General features: G+C 34.7%; 1 long non-coding RNA gene across 1 annotated transcript; it reads left to right on the top strand.

The window, feature by feature from the left end:
* Nucleotides 1–2218: 2218 nt before the first annotated feature.
* On the top strand, nucleotides 2219–5569 carry LOC128547434 (uncharacterized). The gene is made up of 3 exons (XR_008366540.1): nucleotides 2219–2354; nucleotides 3390–3499; nucleotides 4045–5569. It is a non-coding gene; the product is annotated as an uncharacterized LOC128547434 (long non-coding RNA).
* The last annotated feature ends 2482 nt before the right edge of the window (nucleotides 5570–8051 follow it).

The raw sequence follows: 8051 nt of genomic DNA, 5'->3' as shown, positions 1-8051 counted from the left end.
TGCCGGTTATCATTGTACGCACGACTGACTTTATATTTAATACCAGCATCAGAGTCCTCATCTTCTGAATCGCTTTCAAAGCATTGCCTAGATTCACTTGGAAAGCATTGCCTTACATCCCTCTCTTTTCGTAACTTCGGTTGCTGCATAGACTGACTAGTGTGTTCAAACCACCTAACTAAGTCCAAAGCTACGTCCATCGTCTGCGGTCTTTGGTTCAGAGCATAAAGTCCTGCATCCCTATTAAAACAGCCTTGGCAAAACCTCATCACCGTTTGTTTTTCATAAATTTGTCTATGTTGCCACCCCGGCCTCCCCTCTCTTGACGGGAAAATGCATCTGTTGCCAAAGTTACAACCTTGTCTGCCCACTCTACCAGTGAATCATCAGCATCTTGTTTAGCATTTGAGAACCTTATCTGTGCTGTCTCAGGAAGGTCCCTTAGACCAAACCTTTTTTTCATTTTATCTATAATGTTGTAATAACCTGCTGATGGTTCACGCTCAAGGATGGAAGCATAGTACTCGCTTGCCTTGCCGGTGAGACAATAACAAAGTTGTTGCTGACATTTTTTCTGATTCCACCCTTGTTCCTTTGTGAATGAATGAAACTTCTGGTAGAATGCTTGCCAAGAAGTTTTCCCATCATATGCAAAAGTTTTTGGTAAAGGTGTAGAACGATAATATTCTCTTGCTGGTTTGTGACTTGGCTCTTTGTATTCCTCAGATTCATACCCATCAGCGTCTCTGAACGCATAATCACTGCGGGAACTGGCTATTACAGGAGATGCAGTATAACTGATTTTTCGTCTCGCTCCAAGCGTCCTTGGTGTATCTATGTCCTCATCAACATTGCGAATAGATGATCCAGCCTTAACATCGCCGGATGCCTCCATTGGCAATAAACTTCGACGTGGACCTCTGTCTGCCACATCTGATATCCGAGAAATTCTATCAGCTTCCTCACTTTTCTCCGGTCCTCCTCGCGGATCTCTTCAGCAATGGAATTTCTCAAATCTTCCTTATATCTTTCACGCTTTAATTTATGCAATTCTTCTTGACGAAGGTGAAATTTGAATGACTCCCTAGCATCTTCGTCCTCACACTCTGTAAAATCTATCTGGGATAACAGCTGTTCCGTTACCCGCAAATGAGGTATATCACGGATAGTATCTTCCATGATGTTATGTTCTTCATCTCTGAAGTACAGAATATTCTCTGCAACCTTTTTACCTACACCTTGTAGACGTTGCAGTACTTCAAAATCACAACTATTAATTTTAATGGACATGTTGGCAAGTGTGTGGTACTACAAAGCAAGTAGGATTCAAAACAAGACACAGTAATGATTTACTTAATTTCTTTTATTCACTTAACAATATTAAAATATTGTAAAAGGATACATCAGCAGGTCCTAATATACTTACGTATACTGTACCAAAATTCTGACGGATGCCGTACCACTGTGGACTCCACTGAAAAATAAACTAAAAAACTATTTGATGAGTATTATGCCAAAAACTGCTAAAATACATGTAACGATTGAAGATTACTTTTAAATGTAATAATAACTACTTATAAAATATTGTTTAAAAAGTTCAATGAACTTTACAGTTGATTAACGCGGATGCGCCGCCATTGACCCGGAGGAAAAAAGTCCGGGAAATTTCCCGAAACGAAATACAACAAAATAAAAGGTTGACAGCAAGAATTACTGGTCCTTATCAATGTATATTAAGATAAAATACCCTAAGGTTATAATATCTGAAGAAATAAATGCACAATCACGACGAAAATCGTAGTGAGAAATTTTGCAAGTTTCTTGCAAACAACTGCGATTGATGCCGATAAATTGCTAATCGCACAAATTCGAACAAGCTCGCAGCGCCAATATAGTGGAAATACTTTATAGATAACTTACCTCAACCGGCCCAAACCGCCGCCTGTTTCTCGGTGAAGTCGATGTATAAAGATTTGTCTTTCACTATAAGCTTTGTACAACTTGTAAACAACCGGATATGGAATTTTGTGCGGGGATCCTGGTTCTCGACTTTGCGCGTAGTATATCAAATAGCGATGGTTCCCGTCTTACTTAGGTTGCACACCACCAAAAACCACTACAACTATATTATTGGGACGATAAATGAATGAAGAGACAAACGTCATTTACCAAGCAGGTATTGTAACATTTCCGTGTGTTGACATTTCGTTTCATTATCAAATAATTGACAATTTATCGCCCTTTGTATCAACACGCCATTTGTAAACATGAAAGGTCGTGTGAAAGGAAACTTTTAAACAGTAATTTGACGATTGATTTAAAAGGGATAATGAATGTCATTGAGCGATTTACAGGTAAGTAGTAATATTTAATTAGTATGTAGAGTTTTAAAATATTAATTAAATCCATATTGACCGTTTTGTCCTTCGAAAATATCCCGGAATTGTCATCTGGGCTTTAATTCTAGCTAAAAATATTCAGCTCAGAGATGTTTATATGCTGTTACGGACCTCTGATGGTAATGGGAAATAGTCAGAAAATTAAAACAGCGTCAGTTAAATTATGTCAGCCAGAACACCCGCATTTTTTTAAAAAAAGGAAATCACCCCCTCCCGGAAACATTTTACCCCCCTTCTCCATTCCACAACTGGGTTACCTCAAATCACCCCCCTTCCCATCAACTTCCTCCAAATACCTCCCTTCTCTTTCCCACCCATTGTCATATGAAATACACCCTTCCTCAGCTTGAGAACTGCTTCTACACTACATTTATAAACTAAATACACCCCATCTCCCCCCTCCTCCGTTTCTTTTAACTGTAAATTACCCCCCTCCTATATCCTCCAAATAAGGGGGCGGGGGGTGGGGGCGGGGGTGAGGGGCATTCAGGAAGCTTACTTTTTTCCACAACAGTTTTCACTCTTATTTCTCATCAGTGTATCAGTATGAAAGACCAGTATGTCAAAAGTCACAGCCTTATCCATATTTATGTAGTGACTTACAGGAACAGTTGTCAGTTTAAATAAATTATTTCTTATTCATGTCAAACTCACTTCAGTTAAAAAGGTATAAAGAATAGCTGTTTGTTTTTATTTTGTATAAAACAGATGCTCAATAGCTTTTCATGTAAGTTTGCATTCAGTTCACCTGACCATGATTGTTGGATTCCTCACCACTACAAAATGTTCTTTACAAGTTACAAACAATTTCTACACATTAAATGAATATATTTTAAACTTTAAAGACATTTTGTTAAGAAAGTCATGCTTTTGATTGAAACATATAACACTCATAGTATAAATCTTTGTGTTCTGTGTCCTGAGGTAACTAGCTAGGCCATCTTTATCTCACATTTCAGCTTTTTTTAAAGTATTTTTTTAATTTTACAGATCAACTATTGATGAACTACTGAGAAACATCTGGCATATTGCTATGACCTTAAACAAAAAAAGGAATTCTCAAGGCATGCCTACATACCACATGTTGGAAGAGTTTGTGGGTTTGTAATTTTCTGCATTTTTGCAGTTTTTCTATTGTAAGAAAGATAAATACATCTTAAGAATATATACAAAAAATAAATTCCTCTTAAAATAAGTACAAGTAAGTTAAATAAATCTTAAAATATCATACACATAAATGACCTGATTGTATTAATAGCATTTTGAAAGAAATCATTACTAGTCTAATAGATTCATTCAACAAACATATCTAGCATAAAAAGAGGAGAGTGGGGAAATATGCATAATGATTGAATATCATCATACATGTATTTTCCTAAGAAACTGTTGCAATATTTGAGTATTCATTTAGTTAGACTGAATGAATTAATTCTTTTAAGTGTATGTCTACTAGTATGTCAGAAGATTAGCTAGTTTTTTGTATTCCTGAAAATTATGAGATTGATGAATGGATGGGTATTTATTAGTCATGCTTTTATGTAGATTACACAAAAAGACACTTTTATTTTTAAAAAATGCTTCACAGTATTCTATTCTGTAACTTTCTACTTAAAGGTACTAATACTAATGTATTTTTGTTTTGCAGAATGGCTGAAGGAAGAAAGAATTTCCAGCCAGAAAAATAAAATTCTTTATGAATTTGTGAATGGAAATGAAACCCAAGGAACTAATATATTTGCTTACCATCCAGTTGAAAGTATGCCAATGAAATAAAGTGCAACTGTCACAGAAGTGCACAAAATAAGGTCATGTTTTCTGCAAAAGTTCACCAAGCTGATTCAAACTACAAATGGGAGTCAAAAAAAAAGTAAAACTAACTGAACTGTCACAGTTCAACTGTGAGAAATGTTTGGTAAAAGTATGTTTTGTTGTCAGAACAGCAGTGAAGTGGTTAGAGTAAAACTGTCTTCATTGTTTAAGCAATACAGAATTTTTTTTTGAAAACATACTCCATGCATAATATGTCTTAAGTGCTCCTTTTTTATTTAAATAATCATACAGTTTCAAGAAATTTGACAATAAATGCTATCTTTAATTTTATAAGAAAATAGTGCATAGTTGCCATGGTATTAAACATTAATCTGACTATAAATTATTGTAAAACATCTTTCATGTTTATATGTTCTATTTGTTAAAAAAATTAATGTAAGGTCATATTCTTTTCTAAGTAATAACTGCATCAACAAAACATTATGTTATCATATGAATTTGCCTTAAACTAGCAAGAGGTGTGTCGTGTGTATCAGAAAATAATGTATATCCCAAACAGTGTCACATCAGTTTACACGAAATGAGGTTTTCTTACTTTTGAATATGAAATTAGACAGCTTTCAATGTAAATAGTATTTTGAAAAACACTTTAACATATTCAATTATTTCAAGAACTTGATAGAAATGGTACTTTTGGTAAGAAAATACATCATGGTTGCTATGGTAACGAGTCACTGATCAGTGTGACATCTGTACTACTACTTTAAGCAAAATCAGTCTATAATATTTCTAATAATTATATCTTTTTGCCTGATTTTCTGTCTAACAGTTACAAAGAAATATGTCAATGAGTCAAGTGTTCTAACAACAAGGTTAATTTGTCATAGCTTTGTCATGTTATCTAACCCGTAATCCAGTAAATCTATTTTTGTACAAAAGAAAGCCATATTAAGATTTTTGCAAAACAACTGTTATCTTTAAACTCTGTCTGTACACTGGAAAATGTTGACGGTATATTAACTTCACTTTCTTGATGTAAATTTTGGCTGGATTTATCAAGGAACTATTCAAATTGGATTTAACAACTGTGTTGCCATGGAAACGGTTTTAAGGGGAAAATAATATGTGCTTATATGAAAAAAAGAAACAGAAAGAAATAAATTTAATTAACTGTATGTTGTGTTTGATATTTCATTATGTATTTTTTTTCCATATTATTTTAAGAAGGAGTCTGAATTAAGATATTCTGCCTCTATTTTGATACAGTTAGACGAAAATATGGTGTCCGAAAAGCGGTAATTTCTCCATAACAACGGCTGATTTCTGTTGTCAAATAGCAGATTTTTATTTGGAACATGACAATCTGTCAGATTACCTGAAAACCCCATTTTCGACCAAAATCTCATTTGGGCCAAAAATCTCATGGCCTGACACAATTATATAACAGCTGTCTCAAAAACTGGTGCAAAATACCATTCTGGGGGTGAAAAACACACATTTGAGGATTTCTGGGAACACTACCCTTTGAGTTACAAGTAACTATATTATGCGTTTTCCAGGAATAAACTTTCCTCACCATCCTTATTTACAAGACAGTCTCTTTTTTGAAAACACTTAGTTACACATGAAAATTTCTTTTCTCTTTGGACACACTTTACCCGCTCTCCATGCTTAGAAGTAAGTCTCCTTTGAAATCATTTTCGTCGCTCTTCCCAAATACAAGATAATCTATTTTTCTCTTTGAACAATCTTTCCTCGCCCTCCTCAGATACAAGCAAGATAAACTCTTTTTTCTCTTAAAATTATCTAACTTTCATCATTCTCCTCAAATACCAGTATTTTGTTCTTGTGTTAGAACAAACTTTCTTCCGTTATAAGAGAAATGTTTGCTCTCTTTAAAAGCAAACTTTCTCCTATAATAAATTTCTCCCATTCTTTTCATTTTTTTTGTATCTTTGAACATTTTTCACATACTCTTTAACTACAAGAAACCAAACCTTTTTTTTTCAACGAAGCAAACTTAGTATTTTCCCGCCTCATTCTTCCTAAAATTTGTCACAAGAAAACCTTTGAGAACTCTCTTTATCCTCCTTTGTTACAAGCAACTCTTTTTCCCACTCTGCTAAAAGTCTGTTACAAGGAAACGTCATTTTCTCTTTGAACAACATTATTCTCCATCCACCTTATTTACAAAAAAAAAAACCCACACCTTTTTCCCCTCACTGTCTTAGATAAAAATTAGATATGCGTCTATAGGATACAGGTACACCCATTCCTGTCACTGTACATGCTTTCGTGGCTCTGCTCTGTGTGAACTATGTTGTTGTTTTTTTTTTGCAACACAAACTTTTAAGCACTTTATTTGTATTTTTCAGTAAGTCAAGGACCATAACTCCGGTCTAGCTGAGTGAAAGCCCAAAGAGAACACCAGGTGCACATCTAGACATACTATATAACAAGCCCCTAATGTTTTTTATTCAAATCAAATGCATTTTGAGATACAGGCGGCACTTATTTGTCCTTTATGCATATTTTTGACTTAATCAAGGGCCATAGGTCTGGTCAGACCGACAGAAATCCCGAACAAAATCCCAGGTGTACAATTTCACATGCTGATATTCTTATTATCCTTCATAATTCTAGGTCAAATACATTTTAAGATACGTGCGACATAAACGTTTACGCTCTTTCATCCATGTTTTACTAAGACAAGAGCCATAACACTGGTCTTGCTAAATGAAATCTCTAGTAAAACCTCAGGTGCACAACTCCACATGCTGAATAATATTCCTGTAATGTGACATAATCTTGGGTAAAATACTTTTTGAGTTACATGCGACACTTGTAGACCCTTTTTATGCATATTTTTGACTAGGTCAATGGTCATAACTCTGGTCTGGCTGTGTGGGATCCCAGTTAATTCACCAGGTGCACTACTTATCATGCAGAATAACAATCCTGCAAGGTTTAGTGACTCTTAGTCAAATACTTTTTGAGATATGCACGACACAAATTCGGACGGACGGACAGACAGACGAACAAGTGCAACTCAAAAGCTCTTTTCTATTTAAACTGACTTTTATTTTTCCTAAATTAACCATTTATCTCGTTAAAAAGTTTCTCGTCCCTCTGAGATAAAAGTACCTATGTTGTGTGTTTCTATAAACAAACTTTCTTCATTTTGACTATTTGTTATAATTTTATAAAGAATTTAAATGTTTTCTTATTTTCTTTCTCTTAGAGCATTTCATATCAGAGAATCTCTACTACTTTCTGCAGAATGCTGGGGTCAGCTAGGGTCAGCAAGGGTCAGTATGTATTTCAACATGTAGCTCCATAAATCTCTAGGGTCTAGGCTACCTAGCTGACAGGGCTAATGCTATAATTTATGAGATAGCATTCCATATTTGGGAGATAGTTTGTAGCTGGTATAAAAGGGGTTGTTCCCATGTTTTATGGGCTTTTTAGATTGTTTTTCTGGGTGGATTGTCCAGAGATTATCGAGGTTAAGAAGCCTCAAATATGTGAGAGAAAGAGAAGTTATCATTTTGGAACAATTGCCTAGATATTCGTTATTACATTTAGTGTAAATTTAAAAATTTAATCAAAATTGAAACTTTTTGTCTTTGTGTATATCTGCGAATTATTACTACACTGGTGGCAGCGTCGCGATGAGGACTTTAACACGTATTTAAAGAGACTGCATGATATGATTATCTTATTTACTAACTTAAATTTCTGGCAAAGCGAAAACCTGGACTTAAAATCTACTAGCATTGTGGACTTCTAAATATCAAAATGGGACCTAAGAAACAAACTGAGAAGGACTCAAGTGCTGTTTCTGTAAACAGTGACAATAATGTTGATCAATGGCTTATCAAT

The sequence above is a fragment of the Mercenaria mercenaria genome, chromosome 12, assembly GCF_021730395.1.
Source record: "Mercenaria mercenaria strain notata chromosome 12, MADL_Memer_1, whole genome shotgun sequence".
In the NCBI taxonomy this organism is placed as follows: domain Eukaryota; kingdom Metazoa; phylum Mollusca; class Bivalvia; order Venerida; family Veneridae; genus Mercenaria; species Mercenaria mercenaria.
Note: the sequence above shows the minus strand (reverse complement) of the source record. Positions and strands in the feature narration are given on the sequence as shown.